Source organism: Scyliorhinus canicula, chromosome 22 (genome assembly GCF_902713615.1).
Source record: "Scyliorhinus canicula chromosome 22, sScyCan1.1, whole genome shotgun sequence".
NCBI lineage: Eukaryota > Metazoa > Chordata > Chondrichthyes > Carcharhiniformes > Scyliorhinidae > Scyliorhinus > Scyliorhinus canicula.
Window position 1 is genome coordinate 27,934,852 of NC_052167.1, and position 21,349 is coordinate 27,956,200.

General features: G+C 53.0%; 1 protein-coding gene across 1 annotated transcript in view; it reads left to right on the forward strand.

Moving 5' to 3' along the window:
* The first annotated feature begins 4,424 nt into the window (after window positions 1-4,424).
* The window catches only part of LOC119956145 (annexin A7-like), a 39,387-nt gene continuing 22,462 nt past the window's right edge, over window positions 4,425-21,349 (forward strand). The window contains exon 1 of the mRNA XM_038783058.1: window positions 4,425-4,513. The gene's annotated coding sequence lies outside the window, so the exon portion shown is untranslated. The remainder of the gene's footprint in view (window positions 4,514-21,349) is intronic.

A 21,349-nucleotide genomic window follows, 5' to 3' on the forward strand; every position in this document is an offset into this window, starting at 1 on the left:
TACAGTCCGCGGCTCTGTGACTGCATCTCCATAATGGATGGCACTGTCCGTTCCTGAAACCTAAAACCCATCTGGACAGCAGCCCACCCTCCGACCGTCCGCCCGCTCGGGACTTCCTACCTCTACCTGATGTACCGGATCAGCTGTGTGGTGAGCACCAGATAGTGTCCCAGGAGCCTCTTCACTGAAGTGCCCAGAGGTGAGTGTCTCTGGGATGGTGAAGGGTGTTGGAGAAGCTGTGAGTGGAAGTCAGTGTCATAGAATCATAGAATTTGCAATGCAGAAGGAGGCCATTCGGGCCATTGAGTCTGCGCCGGCCCTCGGAAAGATCACCCTACCCAAGCCCAGACCTCCGCCCTATCCCCGTAACTCCATCTACCCTTTTTTGGACACTAAGGGCAATTTATCATGGCCAATTCATCTAACCTGCACATCTTTGGACTGTGGGAGGAAACCGGAGCACCCGGAGGAAACCCACGCACACACGGGGAGACATCTCGGACTCGGTCTCTAGGATGTCCTGGGTCTCGAGTTGACAGCGTCCCTCCGTGTCGGTGTCATCGGCGTTGCTCAGCACCCGGGGCTCCGGCTGTGGCTGGGGTTAGGGGGCGAGGACCCACCCCATCCCCAGCAAGTCCTGCAAGTCACAAGACAAGACGCATGGTTAGGCCCTGGGCAAGGAGGAGAGTGGGGATGGTGGAGCAGGGGTGAAGGGGTGGTGTACGGGGTGGTGTGGGGGTGAGGGTGGTGTGGGGGTGAGGGTGGTGTGGGGGCGAGGGTGGTGTGGGGGCGAGGGTGGTGTGGGGGTGAGGGTGGTGTTGGGGTGAGGGTGGTGTTGGGGTGAGGGTGGTGTTGGGGTGAGGGTGGTGTGGGGGTGAGGGTGGTGTGGGGGTGAGGGTGGTGTTGGTGTGAAGGTGGTGTGGGGGTGAGGGTGGTGTGGGGGTGAGGGTGGTGTGTGGGGTGAGGGTGGTGTGGGGGTGAGGGTGGTGTGTGGGGTGAGGGTGGTGTGGGGGTGAGGGTGGTGTGGGGGTGAGGGTGGTGTGTGGGGTGAGGGTGGGGTGGGGGTGAGGGTGGTGTGGGGGTGAGGGTGGTGTGGGGGTGAGGGTGGTGTGGGGGTGAGGGCGGTGTGGGGGTGAGAGTGGTGTGGGGTGAGGGTGGTGTTGGTGTGAAGGTGGTGTGGGGGTGAGGGTGGTGTGGGGGTGAGGGTAGTGTGGGGGTGAGGGTGGTGTTGGGGTGAGGGTGGTGTGGGGGTGTGGGGGTGAGGGTGGTGTGGGGGTGAGGGTGGTGTGGGGGTGAGGGTGGTGTTGGGGTGAGGGTGGTGTTGGTGAGGGATGACACACATGGCACAGAGAACCACAACGTAGCGGGGTCTCACTTCCTCACTCATGGCCGATCTCCACCCCGGTCCCTTTCCTCGGACTTTGGAGAGGGCACACGAGAAGTTTAATAAGGATGTTGCCTGGGATGGAGGGCATTAGCTATGAGCAGAGGTTGGATAAACTCGGTTTGTTCTCATTGGAACGACAGAGATTGAGGACTGACCTGATAGAAGTCTACAAAATTATAAGGGGCATGGACAGAGTGGATAGTCAGAAGATTTTTCCCAGGGTGGAAGAGTCAATTACTCGGGGACATAGGTTTAAGGTGCTGATGGAACCACCAATTCACCAGACACGTGTTTCCGATATGAATATAGGCTTTAATCTACTTACTACAGAGCCAGCCTGTTACCCGTTGATGAACTCTCGGTGAACTGCAGGCTGACTCTGGACAAGGGTATTTATACAGCAGCACACGGGGGAGGAGTTGTGGGCGGAGCCAAGGGTGGAGCCCAGTACAAGCTCCTGAGCAATCCCAGAGCTACTCCCCCTAGTGGTCGGATAACGCTACTGCGCTTACAAAGATACAGTGTGAATGACCATGTTACATTCACCACAGGTGCGAGGGACAAAGTTTAGAGGAGATGTGCGAGGAATGTTTTTTACGCAGAGGGTAGTGGGTGCCTGAAACTCGCTGCTGGAGGAGGTGGTGGAATCAGGGACGATAGTGACGTTTAAGGGGCGCCATGACAAATACATGAATAGGATGGGAATAGAGGGATACGGACCCAGGAAGTGTAGAACATAGAACATAGAACAGTACAGCACAGAACAGGCCCTTCGGCCCTCGATGTTGTGTCGAGCCATGATCACCCTACTCAAACCCACAAATCCACCCTATACCCGTAACCCAACAACCCCCCCCCCCCTTAACCTTACTTTTTAGGACACTACGGGCAATTTAGCATGGCCAATCCACCTAACCCGCACATCTTTGGACTGTGGGAGGAAACCGGAGCACCCGGAGGAAACCCACGCACACACGGGGAGGACGTGCAGACTCCGCACAGACAGTGACCCAAGCCGGGAATCGAACCTGGGACCCTGGAGCTGTGAAGCATTTAGAAGGTTTTAGGTCAGACGGGCAGCATGGTTGGCGCAGGCTTCGAGGGCCGAAGGGCCTGTTCCTCTGCTGTACTTTTCTTTGTTTGTTCTTTGATACAGGCTCTTGATTTCAATCCTATCACTTTTCTTATTCTCCTTCGTCATTTTCTCTTGTTCTTGATTTCCCTGCTCTGAATCCTTCCATAGGTTCACATCCCCCTGCCATATTCGTTTAAACCCTCCCCAAATGCTCTAGAAAGCAACCCCATCGAGTCTGCACCAACCTTCTGAAAGAGCACCCTTCCCACCTCCCCCACTCTATCGCTGTAACCTCACCTAACCTGTACATCACTGCACACTAAGGGGACAATTTAGCATGGCCAATCCACCAAACCTGCATATCCTTGGGTCAGTGTCTGGGTGGGGGGGGGGGGGGGGGCTGGGTCAGTGTCTGGGTGGTAGAGAGGGGTCTGGGTCAGTGTCTGGGTTGGGGGGTGTCTGGGTGGGGGGGTGTCTGGGTCAGTGTCTGGGTGGGGAGGTCTGGGTCAGTGTCTGGGTGGGGGGTCTGGGTCAGTGTCTGGTTGGGGGGGTCTGGGTCAGTGTCTGGGTGGGGGGGTCTGGGTCAGTGTCTGGGTGGAGGTCGCCTGGGCCAGTGTCTGGGTGGGGGGGTCTGGGTCAGTGTCTGGGTGGGGGGGTGTCTGGGTCTGTGACTGGGTGGGGGTCGCCTGGGCCAGTGTCTGGGTGGGGGGGTCTGGGTCAGTGTCTGGGTGGGGGGGGGTCTGGGCCAGTGTCTGGGTGGGGGGGTCTGGGTCAGTGTCTGGGTGGGGGGGGGGTCTGGATCAGTGCCTGGGTGGGGGGCGTCTGGGTCAGTGTCTGGGTGGGGGGGGTTTGGGTCAGTGTCTGGCTGGGGGGGTGTCTGGGTGGGGGGGTCTAGGTCAGTCTGGGTGGGGGAGTGTCTGGGTCAGAGTCTGGGTGGGGGGTGGGTCTCGGTCAGTGTCTGGGTGGGGGGGGGAGTCTGGGTCAGTGTCTGGGTGGGGGGGGTGTCAGGGTCAGTGTCTGTGTGGGGGGGGGCTGGGTCTGTGTGTGGGTGGGGGATATGGGTCAGTCTGGGTGGGGGCAGCTGGGTCAGTGCCTGCGTGGGTGGGGGGGGGGTCTGGGTCAGTGTCTGGGTGGTGGGGGGTTTGGGTCAGTGTCTGGCTGGGGGGGGGGTCTGGGACAGTGTCTGGCTGGGTGTCTGGGTTTGAGGGGTCTGGGGGAGTGGGTCTGGGTCAGTGTCTGGGTGGGGGGGTCTGGGTCAGTGTCTGGGTGGGGGGGTCTGGGTCAGTGTCTGGGTGGGGGGTGCTGGGTCAGTGTCTGGGTGGGGGCGGTACTGGGTCAGTGTCTGGGTTGTGGGGGGTCTGGGTCAGTGTATGGGTTGTGCGGGGGGTCTGGGTCAGTGTCTGGGTGGGGGTGGGCTGGGTCAGTGTCTGGGTTGTGGGGGGTCTGGGTCAGTGTATGGGTTGTGCGGGGGGTCTGGGTCAGTGTCTGGGTGGGGGTGGGCTGGGTCAGTGTCTGGGTTGTGGGGGGTCTGGGTCAGTGTATGGGTTGTGCGGGGGGGTCTGGGTCAGTGTCTGGGTGGGGGTGGGCTGGGTCAGTGTCTGGGTTGTGGGGGGGCAGAGCCTGGCTGGGGGTGGTCTGGGTTGTGGGGGGGTCTGGGTCAGAGTCTGTGTGGGTTGGGGGGTCTGGGTTGGGTGGGGGGCAGGGTGTGTTGCTGCTCCCCAATAGCCAGAGAGAGTCAGGGGGGCCGGGCGCATGACAGAGGTTCTGATTGGCACAGGGACAGGGAGGAGCTGTGATTGGCTCAGGGGCAGGCAGAGCGATGATTGGCTTAGGGACAGATAGAGCGGTGATTGGCTGACAGATTGGGCGGACCCGTTCGTGATTGGCTTTGAGCGTATCTGTGATCTCTGATTGGCTGGCCTCTGGGAGGGGTGAGCTGTGATTGGCTCAGATCCGCGGAGAGTGGTGATTGGCTGAGGGGTCGCGGAGCTGCCGTCGACCGTGTTGTGGAGAGCGGCCTCTGCGGCGGAGGGAGAGACCCAGAGAGAGAGGTACAGCCCGGGGGAGGGGGCAGCGCGGGGAGCGGGGGCCCGGGGGAGGGGGCAGCGCGGGCCCGGGGGGCAAGGGGGCCCGGGGGGCAAGGGGGCCCGGGGGGCAAGGGGGCCCGGGGCAGGGCGCGGGGGCCCGAAGGGTAGGGCGCGGGGCCCGGGGGAGGGGGCAGGCGGCACGGGGCAGGGGGCAGCGCGGGCCCCGGGGGGCAAGGGGGCCCGGGGCAGGGCGCGGGGGCCCGAAGGGTAGGGCGCGGGGCCCGGGGGAGGGGGCAGCGCGGGCCCGGGGGGCAAGGGGGCCCGGGGCAGGGCGCGGGGGCCCGAAGGGTAGGGCGCGGGGCCCGGGGGAGGGGGCAGGCGGCACGGGGCAGGGGGCAGCGCGGGCCCCGGGGGGTTGGGCGCGGGGGCCCGGGGGGGTTGGGCGCGGGGGGCAGGGGGGGTGGGGGCAGCGGCAGCGGCAGCGCGGGCCCCGGGGGGTTGGGCGCGGGGCCCCGGGGGGTTGGGCGCGGGCCCCGGGGGGTTGGGCGCGGGGCCCGGGGGCTAGGCCCAGCCCGGCGCTTGGGCAACTGGCGCTGCGGCCCCGGCCGGGGAGCCGCCCCTCTCCCGGTTACTAGTTAGTAGATTGGTGGCACTAACTAGCATAGATTATACTGGTTACCGGCATTGTTTACACATTATACAACAAGGTTGACACAGGGTTATGACAATTGTTAGTTACACTAAGTAGTAACTAACTACTAGTGACGATGTTTAATGACTAGTTCCTAGAATATTATTGGTTTATTAATAATGTCAATCTGTCAGATATCCCAACCCTTTGCTCAGGCTCCTGGGTGCCCGGGGTCCGCCCTGGGTGCCCGGGGTCCGCCCTGGGTGCCTGGGATCCGCCCCGGGTTGCCCGGGATCCGCCCCGGGGTGCCCGGGATCCGCCCTGGGTGCCCGGGGTCCGCCCTGGGTGCCTGGGATCCGCCCCGTGGTGCCCGGGATCTGCCCTGGGTGCCCGGGATCTGCCCTGGGTGCCCAGGATCCCCCTTGGGTGCCCGGGATCCGCCCTGTCCCGGGGTCCACCCTGGGTGCCCAGGATTCCCCTTGGGTGCCCGGGATCCGCCCTGTCCTGGGGTCCGCCCTGGGTGCCCGTGGTCAACCCTGGGTGCCCGGGATCCGCCCCGGGTTGCCGGGATCCCCCCATGGTGCCCGGGATCCCCCCATGGTGCCTGAGATCTGCCCCGGGGTGCCGGGATCCGCCCCGGGGTGCCGGGATCCGCCCTGGGGTGCCCGGGATCCGCCCCGGGGTTGTCGGGATCCGCCCCGGGGTTGTCGGGATCCGCCCCGGGGTTGTCGGGATCCGCCCCGGGGTTGTCGGGATCCGCCCCGGGGTTGTCGGGATCCGCCCCGGGGTTGTCGGGATCCGCCCCGGGGTGCCCAGGATCCGTCCCGGGGATCCCCCCATGGTGCCAGGGATCCGCCTTGGGTGCCCGGGGTACGCCCTGCGATCGGATCCTGGTTGCTTGTTGAGCCCAGCTCAAGCTCCTGGTTGAAGGGCATTAGAACAAACTCTGGATTATTAGCACTGCAGTACGCTGTGACTGCAGCATCTGGGCAGATTGGTGAAGGCTGCTTTGTAAAGCGGCGGGGGTGTCGGCATTGCTCCTAATTTTGTATACTTGCTCAAGGAGATGACCATCCTCAATATGGCAGAGTCTTCTGTTGCCATCCTGTGTTCACAGTATCATAGAATTTACAGTGCAGAAGGAGGCCACTTGGCCCATCGAGTCTGCACCGCCCTTTGGAAAGAGTACCCCACCCAAGCCCACACCTCCACCCTATCCCTGTAACTCAGTAACCCACGTAACCTAAGGGCAATTTAGGATCGCCAATGCACCTGACCTGCAACTAACCAGCACGTCTTTTGGGACTTGTGGGAAGAAACCGGAGGAAACCCACGCAGACACGGGGAGAACATGCAGAATAGAACATAGTACAGTACAGCACAGAACAGGCCCTTCGGCCCTCGATGTTGTGCCGAGCAATGATCACCCTACTCAAACCCACGTATCCACCCTATACCCGTAACCCAACAACCCCCTCTTAACCTGTTTAGGACACTACGGGCAATTTATCATGGCCAATCCACCTAACCTGCACATCTGTGCTGTACTGTTCTATCTATCTATCTATCTTTGGACTGTGGGAGGAAACCGGAGCACCCGGAGGAAACCCATGCACACACGGGGAGGACGTGCAGACTCCGCACAGACAGTGACCCAGCCGGGAATCGAACCTGGGACCCTGGAGCTGTGAAGCATTTATGCTAACCACCATGCTACCGTGCTGCCCCAGATCCACACAGACAATGTCATAGTGGGGAATCGAACCTGGGACCCTGGCGCTGTGAAGCCACAGTGCTATCCGCTTGTGCTACTGTGCTGCCTATTCTATGTCTCGGATACGAAAGTCTATGTTAGACCTTTGTTATGTAGACAAACACGGTATTCGTTTTGTCCACCACAAGATCTCACAAGTTCTGGTTAAAGACCAGTTGATCTGCTTTTCTAGATGTGCAAGGAAACACTGCCGGTCAGGATAATTCTGCTCTTGGAATAACCCCAAGGTGTAGTATACACAACGGTTGATAACTAGAGGACAAGGACTTGAGATAATTGGCAAAAGCACTGGAGGATGAGTTGAGATTTGTTTTGATGTAGCAGGTTGTTGTGAGCTGGGTCGCACAGTTTGCAAAGGCACTGGGTGGGATTTATTGTCATGCGTACCGAGGTGCAGTGATAAATATTGTTCTGCGTACAGTCCAGACAGATCGTTCCATACATTGGGAAAAAAAGCATAGGACATACGATAAATACACAGAGGGTGAAGCATACAAAGTGTAGTACTATTCAGTAGAGAAGATGTGTGGAGAGATCAGTTCAGTCCATAAGAGGGTCATTCAGGGGTCTGGTAACAGCGGGGAAGAAGCTGTTTTTCAGTCTGTTCGTGCGTGTTGTCAGACTTTTGTACCTCCTGCCCGATGGAAGAGAGAATAACCGGGGTGGGAGGGGTCTTTGATTATGCTGCCCGCTTTCCCAAGGCAGCGGGAGATGCAGACAGAATCAATGGATGGGAGGCGAGTTTGTGTGATGGACTGGGCTGTGTTCACGATTCTCTGTAGTTTCTTGTGGTCTTGGGCAAAGCAGTTGCCATACCAGGCTGTGATGCAGCCAGATAGGATGCTTTCTATGGTGCATCTGTCCAAATTGGTAAGAGTCAGTGTAGACATGCCGAATTTCTTTAGTTTCCTGAGGAAGTATAGGCGCTGTTGTGCTTTCTCGGTCATAGCATCAATGTGGGTGGACGAGAACAAATTGATGGTAATGTGCACACCAAGGGATTTGAAGCTGTCAACCATCTCCTCCTCAGCACCATTGAGGCTGACAGGGGTGTGTACGATACTTTGCCTCCTGAAGACAATGACCAGCTCGTAGTTTTGCTGACGTTGAGGGAGAGATTATTGTCGTTGCACCACGCGACTAGGTTCTCTATCTCCCTCTTGTACACGGACGCATCATTGTTCGAGATCCGACCCACTGCGGTCGTGTCATCAGCAAACTTGTAGATGGAGTTGGAGCCACACTTTGCCACACAATCATGTGTGTATAGGGAGTATAGTAGAAGGCTAACTGCAGCCTTGTGGGGCACATACGCAAGACTATCATGGAGGAGTAGTTGTTGTTTATCCTTACTGATTGGGTCTATGGGTCAGAAAGGTGAGAATGTAGCTGCAGAGGGCGGAGACCAGTCCTAGGTTTTGGAGTTTTGATATGAGCTTTGGCTGGCATAATGGTGTTGAAGGTGGAGCTGTAGTCCATGAATAGGAGTCTGACGTAGGAGTCCTTGTTGTCGAGATGCTCCAGGGATAACTGTAGTGCCAGGGAGATGGCGTCTGCTGTGGACCGGTTGTGGCGGTATGTGAATTGCAGCGGATCAAGGCATTCTGGGAGTTAATATGTCTCATGACCAACGTCTCGAGGCACTTCATAATGACAGATGTCAAGGCCACCGGACGGTAGCCGTTGAGGCACTTTGCCTAGTTCTTATTGGCACCAGTATGATGGTGGAGGCTGCTATATAAGAGATAGGAGCAGACGTGGACCATTCCGCCCTTAGAGCCCTCTCCACTAGACAGTGGGCCAGAGAATATCAAAGCTTCACCACTCTCCGAATGAAGAAATTCCTCCTCATTCCAGTCGTAAATGTCCCGTCCTTTATTCTGAGACCCTGTCCCCTGGTTCAATACTCCCGGCCAGGGGGAAACATCCTTCCTACATCGACCCTGCCGACCCCTGTAAGAATTTTCTATGTTTGAATGAGATCACCTTATTTTCCTAAATGCCAAAAACTTCTTTCCTCAGCGAACACTCTCTCCATCCCAGGAATGAATTTAATGAATCTTTCTTGCACTTCCTTGCAAGTATATCTTTTCTTCAGGGAAGGAGACCAAACCTGCACACAATACTTGCAGTTCAACATATTTACTTTAGTACTCAAATCATGTTGTAATAAATGCCAACGTAACATTTGTCTTATGAATTCCTTCCTGTACCTGCACGTTAACTTTCAGTGACTCATGAACAAGGACACCCAACTCCCTTTGGAGTTCAATACTTCTCAATCTCTTGCCCTTTAAGAAATTCTCTGTATTTCTGTTTTTCCTACCAACATGGATAACCCCACAATAGTAACGTTCAGAAGGGAATTGCTTAAATAATTGAACCGAGAGGTGGGGTGGCACAGTGCTTGGCACGGCTTCCTCGAGTGCTAGGGACCCGGATTTGATTCCGGCCTTGGGCGACCGTGTGGAGTTTGCACGTTCTCCCCGTGTCTGCGTGGGTTACCTCCGGGTGCTCCGGTTTCCTCCCGCAGTCCAAAGATGTGCGGGTTAGGTGGATTGGTCGTGCTAGATTGCCCTTGGTGTCCAAAGATGTGCAGATTATGTGGGAGAGTGGACCTAGGTAAGGTACTTCTTTGGAGGGTTGGTGCAGACTCGATGGGCTGAATGGCCTCCTTCTGCACTGTAGGGATTCTATTCTATATTTCCTGGGCTGTGGGGTTAGAGCAGGGGGAGTCTTGTTGTTTGGATGACTCAAAGAGCTGGCACAGTAGGTTGAAAGGCCTCCTGAATGATTCTCTGGCTGTGCTGCAATTACTGAGCAGGCAGTGTGTAACTTTAGCGTTGTGTCTGTGGAACAGCATCTCTGCACAACTCTCACTGGCAGCTGAGGAGGATGTGCATTATGTTAATGCCCGGGGACCAGTAATAGCGAAGACATGCCATCAAGAGTTCACCTTGCCTGAACACTGCCTAGAATTGGACACCCCCCAAAAAAGCGGTTTGGACAACATTCCTGAAGGCTGCCTGCTAAGTCCCTTCTCGCTGAATGCCCAACACTCCAGCACTGGCTAATGCCAGGCAGTCACTGGAGTTCCTCATGGTGCGCAGGGTCAGTTTCCCAGGCCAGCTCCAACCCAGAGAGGGCTGGGTGACACCCAGCTCTGACTATACACCCCACACTCGCTCTAACCCTCCTACATTTGAAATGGCCATGTTGTCAGCGAAACTCCTGTATATGCCGTGTTCAGACTGTGGACTACACCATCTCCAGTCGCAACACACGTTTGTGTATTTTTTTTATTTGAAAGGGCATACTTGTCATGTGACGGTCAGTATTTGGACGATTGGCTGTCTTTAGATTTATATCTATATTATACGTTAAAGTATGGGCCATGCATTCCAGCGATGTCCCAGGTGTATCCTGTATTAACCGTCGCTGTGGGGATATTTGGGAGAGAGAGATGGGCAGTGACCATCCCCATATCTGTCCTTTCACCGTCAACAATTACACACAAGCGGAGGGCACTGTTGATGGAATTGTGATGCCCTCCATGTTTGGTATCTGCCAGCGCTCACTGGCCGAAATCACCGACTAACTGGGCTCAAGGCTGGCGGGCGTCCAGCACTGTGCACCCAATCAGAACGATCACCAACACCGATGGGTAAAATTGACAGCAAAGGTACTCGAAATCTGAAAAGCAGCAATTCGAGCAGAGTTCCCTTCGTCCATCCTCCGCTCCGGTCTCTGCAGACTGTACCCAACGTGATCAATCTATGTTCCAGCTCCTCCTCCTCAGCAGTAACCTCAATTGATGGCCGATTTCCGATATTGTTCGGATTTTCGGCTTTGCCTCTCGAGAATTCGGTTCTGATGCGTTTTACCCTGGGCTTTACGGTCGCAGCGTTTCCGACACGTTCAGCTCGTCAGCCTGGATTGAATTGAGACCCGGGTTCCACGTGACTTTGACAAAGAGTCAACCGGACTTGACGCTCGCTCCGTTCCCCTCCATAGATGCTGTCAAACCTGCTGAGATTGTCTAGTATTTTCTGGTTTTGTTCCACGCGAGTCACTGCTCCGCCCAGTGCCCCAGCTGTTGGCAATTGATTTGAAATTTTCCACGGATATCTTTTGATGTGCAGGTCACGTGACAGTGAATCATTCTTCTCGGGATTGAAGTCTTGAGAGAATGAGCAGTCACTTCCACCCAACAGAAGCACTGATTTGAGGATATTAAGATTATTATAAGTTACATACACTTTAATTAATACACTTGAATTAGTGTATTCAAAGATGTGGATTGATATTTTGCTGCAGAGACTTGAGCCCATATCTAGGCAGACACTCCCCGTGCAATACCGAGGAAGTGCAGCACAGTCAACAGCGCTATTTTAAATGAGGTCCTGTCTATCCTCCCAGGCAGACTGCAGGGATCCCATGGAGCTATTACAGGGAAGGGCAGACTGGTTAATATTTATCACTCAACCAACACTTCAAGCTGGCCATGAGCACATGGCTGTTTGTGAAGGCTTGTTGAGCACAAATTGCCAGCAGCATTTCTAACATTGCAAAGACACTGAGTCTTTGGAGAGTGTATTCATTCCAAGCATGTGTGGATTGAGTGGGCAAACAGCTGAGATATATAAAACCAAAACCATTTTTGTATGTCACACCCGGTGATCTTGACTTCCGTGTTTGCTGTTTATAATTAGATTCATGCTTCATAAGAACATAAGAACTAGGAGCAGGAGTAGGCCATCTGGCCCCTCGAGCCTGCTCCGCCATTCAATTAGATCATGGCTGATCTTTTGTGGACTCAGCTCCACTTTCCGGCCCGAACACCATAACCCTTAATCCCTTTATTCTTCAAAAAACTATCTATCTTTACCTTAAAAACATGTAATGAAGGAGCCTCAACTGCTTCACTGGGCAAGGAATTCCATAGATTCACAACCCTTTGGGTGAAGAAGTTCCTCCTAAACTCAGTTCTAAATCTACTTCCCCTTTATTTATGCCAGGGGCATTAATTAAAGTGTACGTAACTTATAATAATCTTTATTGTCACAAGTAGGCTTATATTAACTGTAATGAAGTTACTGTGAAAATCCCCCAGTCGCCACATTCCGGCGCCTGTTCAGGTACATAGAGGGAGAAATCAGAATGTCCAAATTGCCTAACTATTAATTATCTTTCGGGACTCGTGGGAGGAAACCGGAGCACCCGGAGGAAACCCACTAAGAGAGGCCACTAACAGTCTGTGTGCAGACTCCACACAGGCAGTGACCTAAGCTGGGAATCAAACCTGGGACCCTGGAGTTGTGAAGCAACCGTGCCAACCACCAGTGCTACCGAGCCGCCCGAAATTTGGGTAAATGTTAGCTCCCACAACCTTTAAGCCTGACTTAAAACTTTTTCCTTTTAATGGTGACATTCGTTTGCTATTATTTCCTCCTCTGCGGCCATCCCTTAACCGGCTTCCCGATGTCAACCAACCTTCCGAAATCACTTCTGTCCTGATCCATTGCCAGGCTGTTTGGGGGTCCATTGGCTAAGGATGTCCGTCATGCAAGCAGAATGAGCCTTGGCAGATGTGGGGAGCTCTCCCCAGCAGGGAGCAGAGTCCGCCCTGGAACCCACTGGGCTTTGTGGAGATTTTTTTCATCCCTGTTTTATTAAGTCCAATGTTCACGTGATTATTTTGACGAAGCTTCTGGCTTGTGCTGGAAGCTTGACATTTATTAGCCTTCGACTTGGAAAACTTGCAGTTCGAAAGCTACCAAGTGGCACTAATTCTTTTGCCAGTGTGTTGGTTCCAGTATGTGATTGGAAATGCAAGTCACATTGACGCTCATGAGCTTCAGTATTTCCCAGTTAATCCCTTCCCCCTCAAATTGATCCCACCACAATGACACCTCTAATCTCCAGTACTATTCCTGACCATTATACAGCTCAAAGTACTAGGCTAGTTTGTTTTTTTGCTCTGTTTCTAATCAGCATTGTGGTGTTACATATCACCCAGCTGTTAGCCCTTCTGCTCAACTTGAGCCCACAGGCTCAGCTGGGTTTACAAGGATTTAAAGGTAAAATTAAAGGTAAAGTTGCCACTGTTGCTTCCCAGCGGCAGGGCCCCAAGTTCGATTTGATCACTGTCTGTGCGGATGGTCTGTACGTTCTCCCCATGTCTGCGTGGGTTTCCTCCCACAAGTCCCGAACGACATGCTGTTAGACATTCTGGACTCTCCCTCTGTGTACCCGAACAGCCACCGGAATGTGGCGACTAGGGGCTTTTCACAGTAACTTCATTGCAGTGTTAATGTAAGCCTACTTGTGACATTAAAGATTATTAAAAATGTGCTGATTATTAAAAAAACCACACAGAAATGGCCCAAGCCGGGAATCGAACCTGGGACCCTGAAGCTGTGAAGCAACAGTGCTAAATACAGTGCTGCCCATTTAATAAGGGGCAATTTAGTGTCGCCAATCTGCATATCCTGCACATCTTTGGGTTGTGGGGATGAAACCCACACAGACGGGGAGAATATGCAAACTCCACAAGAGGCAGTGACCTGGGGCGGGATCAAAGCAGGATCGTAAGCACCGTTTGCAGCAGTGCTAACCACTGCGCCATCGTACCGCCCGCACCTAACCAACAATGTGGAAAATTGTCCAGTTCCTGTCCTGCCCACAAAAAGTAGGACAAATCCAGCCTGGTCGATTAACACCCCATCATTCTGCCCTCTAGCAAGCAGTACCTACTCACCCAGAACTTGCTCACTGATGATCAGTTTGGGTGTAACCAGAATAACTTGGCTCCAGACCTCATTACAGCCTTGTTCTAAACATGGAGAAAAGAGTTGAATTCAAGAGATCAGGTGCGAGTGACTGTCCTTGACATCAAGGCAGCATTTGACTGAGTGCAGCATTTGAGCAAAACTGGAGTCAATCAGGGGGGGAACTCTCCGCTGGTGAGGATCATAGCTAGCTGTGGGTGTTGGAGGCCAATCATCTCAGCCCCAGGACATTGCTGCAGGAGTTTGTCAGTGTATTGTCCTCAAGCTAACCATCTTCAACTGTTTTACCAATAAGAAGTCTTACAACATCAGGTTAAAGTCCAACAGGTTTATTTCATAGAATTATCATAGAATTTACAACGCAGAAGAAGGCCACCTGGCCCATCGAGTCCGCACCGGCTCTTGGAAAGAGCACCCTACCCAGGGTCAACACCTCCACCCTATCCCCATAACCCAGTAACCCCACCCAACACTAAGGGCAATTTTGGACACTAAGGGCAATTTATCATGTCCAATCCACCTAACCTGCACATCTTTGGACTGTGGGAGGAAACCGGAGCACCCGGGGGAAACCCACGCAGACACGGGGAGGATGACCTCGTCATCATCCAGGATAAGGCAGCAGCACCCCCCCCCCCCCCTTGATTGGCACCCCATTCACAAACACTCACCCCCTCCACCATACTCACACAGCAGCAGAGGGTACCATTTAGTAGCTCTCCAGTAACTCAACAAGGCTCCTTTAACAGCACCTTCTAAACCCGTGCCCTCTACCCAGTTGGGCAAGGGAGAAGATACTTGGGAACACCACCATCTTCAAATTCTCTTCCAAGCCGCTCACGACCCTGACCTGGAAATGTACCGGCTGTTCCTTCACTGTCGCTGGGTCACAATCCTGGAACTCCCTCCCTACCAGCACACTGGGTCCATCTACACCAAATAGACTGCAGCGGTTCAAAAAGGCAGCTCGCCACCATCTCAAGGGCAATTAGGCAGCCTCTGCCCGACAGCCATACTTCGGTTTTTGGGGGCTTTGAGTCCCTCCAGGCCAACAGTATTTGTCGCCGGGCTATCAGGGAAGCAAAGGCGGGGCAGCACGGTGGCCTAGTGGTTAGCACAACCGCCTCACGGCACTGAGGTCCCAGGTTCGATCCCGGCTCTGGGTCACTGTCCGTGTGGAGTTTGCACATTCTCCCCGTGTCTGCGTGGGTTTCGCCCCCACAACCCAAAAACGTGCAAGCTAGGTGGATTGGCCACGCTAAATTGCCCCTTAATTGGAAAAATGATTGGGTACACTAAATTTATATAAAAAAAGGGAAGCAAAGGCCACAACGTCGGCCTCTAACCCTTGTGAACACATTTTTAAAAATGCCCGAGAAAATTGCCATTTATAGAACAGCTTATAAAATTTTACCACCCTTTGTGTGCAGTCGAAATGTTTCCCAATTTGGCTGATTCCAATTTTTAGGCTGTGTATCCTCATCCTAGGTTCCCAACCTGGGGGAGTATGTTTTCTCCATCCGAATCAACCATTGGTAAAACCTTCCCCCTGGGTGCAGTTGTTTGTCATGTAAACGTACTGCCATTTGGTTCACAACTACAATAATACCTGGTTGCTGTTCTATAGCACCTTCAGCACGTAAAATGTAGCAAGGACCATTCTGAACAAAATGTGACAGTGAGGCACGTAAAGCAACATCAAGGCAACTGACCAACAGCTCGGTCAAAAAGGTTGAATTCTGAAGGCGACTTAGAAGAGGAAGTTGGGGAGGTTAACGGCAGTTTAGGGAGTTAATTCCAGAGGTGAGATTCTTTGTCCCCGCCAGCCCCATTTTCCAAAGCCCCCCCCCCCCCCCCCCCCAGAGCGGGATCCTCCATTTCAGCAGACGGTCAATGGGGGCTCCCATTGTGGTCACCCCACCCTTTCGTAAACCCGCGGGCATCGACAAAGCGGAGGATCCCGTCGACGGAGAATCCTGCAGCAGAGCTTAGGTGCTGAGGTAACACCGGCACCGTCTCCAGTGTGGGATTGGAGGAGCGCAGACATCTCGGAGGGCTACAGAGTTGGAGGATACGACAAGAGATGGGTGGGATGAGGCCGTGGAGATTTGTGAGGTGGCGTGTTGGCACAGTGGTTCCCGCAGCTGCCTCATCACGAGCGATCGGGGTTCAATTCCATGCTTGGATATCTGTGTGGAGTCTGCACGTTCTCCCCGTGTCTGCCTGGGTTTCCTCCGGGTGCTCCGGTTTCCTCCCACAGTCCAAAGTTGCGCAGCTTAGGTGGGATTAAGGAGATCGGTAGGGCCGTGGACCTAGGTAGGGTGCTCTTTCAGAGGGTCGTTACAGACTCGAAGTATAAACATTCAGACATTGAGTATAAAAATTGGGAAGTCGTGTTGCAGCTGTATAGAACCTTAGTCAGGCCACACTTGGAGTATAGTGTTCAATTCTGGTCGGCACGCTACCTGACGGATGTGTAGACCTTGGAGAGGGTACAGAAGAGGTTAAGCCGGATGTTGACTGGTATGGAGGGCATTAGCTATGGGGAGAGGTCAGATAAACTCGGTTTGTTCTCACTGGAATGACGGAGGTTGAGGGGTGACGTGATAGAACTTTACAAAATTATCAGGGGCATGGACAGAGTGGATAATCAGAGGCTGTTTCCTGCGGTGGAAGAGTCAATTACTTGGGGACATAGGTTTAAGGTGCGATGGGCAAAGTTTAGAGGGGATGTTTGAGGGAAGTTTTTTTTACACAGAGGGTAGTAGGTTCCTGGAACTCGCTCCCAGGGGAAGTGGTGGAAGCAGGTACGATAGTGACGTTTAAGGGGCACCTTGACCAATACAGGAATAGGGTGGGAATAGAGGGATGTGGACCCCGGAGGTGTGGATGGATTTAGGTTAGATGGGCAGCAAGGTCGGCAAAAGCCTGGAGGGCCTGTTCTTTGTCCTTTGATGGACTGAATGGCCAACCTTCTGCCCTGCATGGATTCTCTGGTAAGGGCTAGAAGAATTGTAAAATTGAAGCAGTGCTTAACTGGGAACCAGAGTCAGGGATGACACTGGGGCCAGACCTGGGGTGTTAGGGCACAGACAGCAGAGCTTTGAATGCCGAGAATGTTGTGGAAGATAGTCGGGCAGGCATCTCTGTGTGAAAAACGACAGCAAGGCCACAAACAGCCTGGTTCCGTCTCGGGTAGGGACAAGAATGGAGCTTGTGGCAGGAAGCAAAGGCAATGACCAACGTTTAGCTTGAAGCAGTACTCAACACAACCTGGTACGAGACTTCTCAAGCTGTAAACCACATCTCACATTACTGTGGTATTGAGAAGCATTGGGTGAGATTTGTACAACTAGTCAGCTGTGCAATAGAGACGTTTAGGTTTGTGTGTGCAGTTTGTTGGCTTTGCCACTTCATTCTTCAAATGAAGAATAAAGGGATTGAGGGTTATGGTGTTTGGGCCGGAAAGTGGAGCTGAGTCCACAAAAGATCAGCCATGATCTCGTTGAATGGCGGAGCAGGCTCGAGGGGCCAGATGGCCTACTCCTGCTCCTAGTTCTTACGTTCATGTCCATGCAGCCTGTTGTACATTGTACTTCCAATTGACTGTTAGTTGGGACTGGCGGGAGGGTTTTTAATCTCCTTTCCTCCTCCTCATTGCACCCTCCCTCTGATGTGCCACCCGAAGTAGTCACTCTTCGTCATAGTGATGCAGTATAGTGGTTATGTTGCCAGTTTGAGAATTTCAGTTTTTAAAAAGATTTTTCTCAGTAAACGTGGCAAACCTTTGGATTGGTGCAAAATGCCAACCGGTTCGCCGTCCTTACCTGGTCTGGCTAGCACGTGACTCCAAACCCGCACCGATGCTGCTGATTTTGAACTGCCCCTGAAGTGACTTGAGCGAGCCTGTGAGCAACTGGTTTTGTCGTGGTTCGGAGAGAGGAGGCCCACCGCTCTCCCACCTCGGCGCCTAGGGACGGGCGATGGGGGAGAGGAGGCCCACCGCTCTCTCACCTCGGCGCCTAGGGACGGGCGATGCGTTGCTCGTGGTGTGCACATCCTGAAAGTGAGGTTTTAAACCTAAAATAACCCAGTCTCATCTGCTAACCACCTGATGTGTATTTTCCAGCAATAATTGCTGTGGGCGGTGTACATTTGAATTTCCTCCTCTGGGGTGCTGAGGCAGGTTTTGACCAGCCGCCCAGATCTCCTCATTATCTCTTCTCCCCCAGGTGTTTATTGCCGGTCGGCACCTCAGCCTCTCTGTTACTGAACCTGAGCCGATGCCTGGGACTAAACACACTCAACCCCTACTGGACAGAGGGTGGGGGGGGGGCCTTGTACAGCTGTGGTTCAGTGATAACACACTCCCATCAGCCAGAAGGTCCTGGGTTCAAGCTCCACCTCGTACTTGAACGCATCGTATCCACGCATGTGGATGAAGGTAAAGCAGTGGATGTAGTGTACATGGATTTTAGTAAGGCATTTAATAAGGTTCCCCATTGTAGACTTGTGCAGAAAGTAAGGAGGCATGGGATAGTGGGAAATTTGGCCAGTTGGATAACAAACTGGCTAACCGATAGAAGACAGAGAGTGGTGGAGGATGGCAAATATTCAGCCTGGAGCCCAGTTATCAGTGGCGTACCGCAGGGATCAGTTCTGGGTCCTCTGCTGTTTGTGATTTTCATTAACGACTTGGATGAGGGAGTTGAAGGGTGGGTCAGTAAATTTGCAGATGAAACGAAGATTGGTGGCATTGTGGATAGTGAGGAGGGCTGTTGTCGGCTTCAAAGAGACATAGATAGAATGCAGAGCTGGGCTGAGAAGTGGCAGATGGAGTTTAACCCTGACAAGTGTGAGGTTGTCCATTTTGGAAGGACAAATATGAATGCGGAATACAGGGTTAACGGTAGGGTTCTTGGCAATGTGGAGGAGCAGAGAGATCTTGGGGTCTATGTTCATAGATCTTTGAAAGTTGCCACTCAAGTGGATAGAGCTGTGAAGAAGGCCTATGGTGTGCTAGCGTTCATTAGCAGAGGGATTGAATTTAAGAGCCGTGAGGTGATGATGCAGCTGTACAAAACCTTGGTAAGGCCACATTTGGAGTACTGTGTGCAGTTCTGGTCGCCTCATTTTAGGAAAGATGTGGAAGCTTTGGAAAAGGTGCAAAGGAGATTTACCAGGATGTTGCCTGGAATGGAGAGTAGGTCATACGAGGAAAGGTTGAGGGTGCTAGGCCTTTTCTTATTAGAACGGAGAAGGATGAGGGGCAACTTGATAGAGGTTTATAAGATGATTAGGGGATTAGATAGAGTAGACAGAGACTTTTTCCCCGGGTGGAACACACCATTACAAGGGGACATAAATTTAAGATAAATGGTGGAAGATATAGAGGGGATGTCAGAGGTAGGTTCTTTACCCAGGGAGTAGTGGGGGCATGGAATGCACTGCCTGTGGAAGTAGTTGAGTCGGAAACGTTAGGGACCTTCAAGCGGCTATTGGATAGGTACATGGATTAGGGTAGAATAATGGAGTGTAGGTTAACTTTTTAAGGGCAGCACGGTAGCATAGTGGTTAGCACAATTGCTTCACAGCTCCAGGGTCCCAAGTTCGATTTCGACTTGGGTCACTGTCTGTGTGGAGTCTGCACATCCTCCCCGTGACTGCGTGGGTTTCCTCCGGGTACTCCGGTTTCCTCCCACAGTCCAAAGATGTGCAGGTTGGGTGGATTGGCCATGAAAAATTGTCCAAAATTCTATGATTAACCTAGGACAAAAGTTTGGCGCAACATCGTGGGCCGAAGGGCCTGTTCTGTGCTGTATTTCTCTATCTATCTCTATCTATCTATCTATCAGCTGCAGTGAGGTGCCGCTGAGATAGGGATTGCTTGATGATACAATTGAACTTATTCAGTCGGCGCAGGTTGGTGCGCCTCGACCCCGTCACCCAACATCCCTGCAGTGTCTCCAGCAGCACTTCACGTTTAGAAATCGTGCTCAGATTCCTGCATGGCTCGGCCCTCTCTCTATCTAACATTTACCTGCCCAACAAAACTCAGTACTTTTGTGTTCCTCCAAATCTGGTCCACTCTCAATTTCCTTCAGTCCACCATTGTCAGCTGTACGTTCAGCTGCCCAGGCCGAAGCTCTAGAATTCCTCCTCTAAATCCTCCTCTCTTTCATCCTCCAATTTCTGTTATGATACCGACAAGAAATCCCAACAATTTGCAATTTGTAAACTGTGAGGAAATTATACTTCACCCAGTCTAGCTCAGTTGGCTTTTGATCATCTGGGATTATGGCGACTTGACTTTAAAATCTGCAACTTCAGCCAAGATTTTGGCACCTTTCCTGATATTTGATTATCCAGCTCCGTGTCAAATTTTAGTTGAATCACATTTCTGTGCTTTTGTTAGTAGCGCAATCCAAGCAGCCCTCAACCTTTCAACCTTCCAGTTGCGACACCCGTTTTGACATTACAACGTTGATTTTGGCCCTCCGGCCCGTCGGCACGTGAGCATCGTTCTGCCCCGCCCATCTGTGCAACTGGACAACGCCACTCCAGCCACTGTGCCGCCTTTATTAGGCCGAACTATCTTTATTAGGTTGGGAACCAGTGACCAGCAGGTGGATTAACAGGACAAAACAATGTCAGGTTTTGCTTTTTAGCAAAAGCGCTCAATGCATCACCTCAATGCTCAATGAGCTCAAACTCGCAAGAATAAATAGGCAAATGACAGTGATTGATGCCCTTGTCATATATCCCCCACACTTATTGAGAAACATGTGCATAGAACAATGAAAAGTACGGCACAGGAACAGGCCCTTCGGCCCTCCAAGCTTGCGCCTACCATGCTGCCCATCTAACTTAAAATCCTCTACACTTCTGGGGTCCGTATCCCTCTATTCCCATCCTATTCATGTATTTGTCAAGATGCCCCTTAAACGTCACTATCGTCCCTGCTTCCACCACCTCCTGGCTGGTTGAGCTCACTCTGCTAAATCGCTGGCTTTTAAAGCAGGCCAGCAGCACGGTTCGATTCCTGTACCAGCCTCCCCGGACAGGCGCCGGAATGTGGTGACTAGGGGCTTTTCACAGTAACTTCATTGAAGCCTACTCGTGACAATAAGCGATTTTCATTTCATTTTTCATTTCCTCCAGCAGCCTGTTCCAAGCACCCACTACCCTCTGTGTAAAAAAAAAAAATAAAACTTGCCTCGTACATCTCCTCTAAACCTTGCCCTTGGAACTTAAACCTATGCCCCCGAGTAATTGACCCCTCTACCCTGGGAAAAAGTCTCTGACTATCCACTCTGTCTATGCCCCTCATAATCTTGTAGACCTCTATCAGGTCTCTTCGTTCTTCGTTCCAGCGAGAACAAACCAAGTTTATCCAACCTCTCCACATAGCTAATGCCCTCCATACCAGGCAACATCCTGGTAAATCTCTTCTGCACCCTCTCTAAAGCCTCCACATCCTTCTGGTAGTGTGGCGACCAGGATTGAACACTGTACTCCAAGTGTGGTCTAACTAAGGTTCTATACAGCTGCAGCATGACTTGCCAATTCAGTACTCAATATAGGCATGCATCCGTCAACAACCATCTCAGCGACTTGACGGGGTAGGAGTTGAGAGGATTTGACACTGCCGGGCACCCCATGAG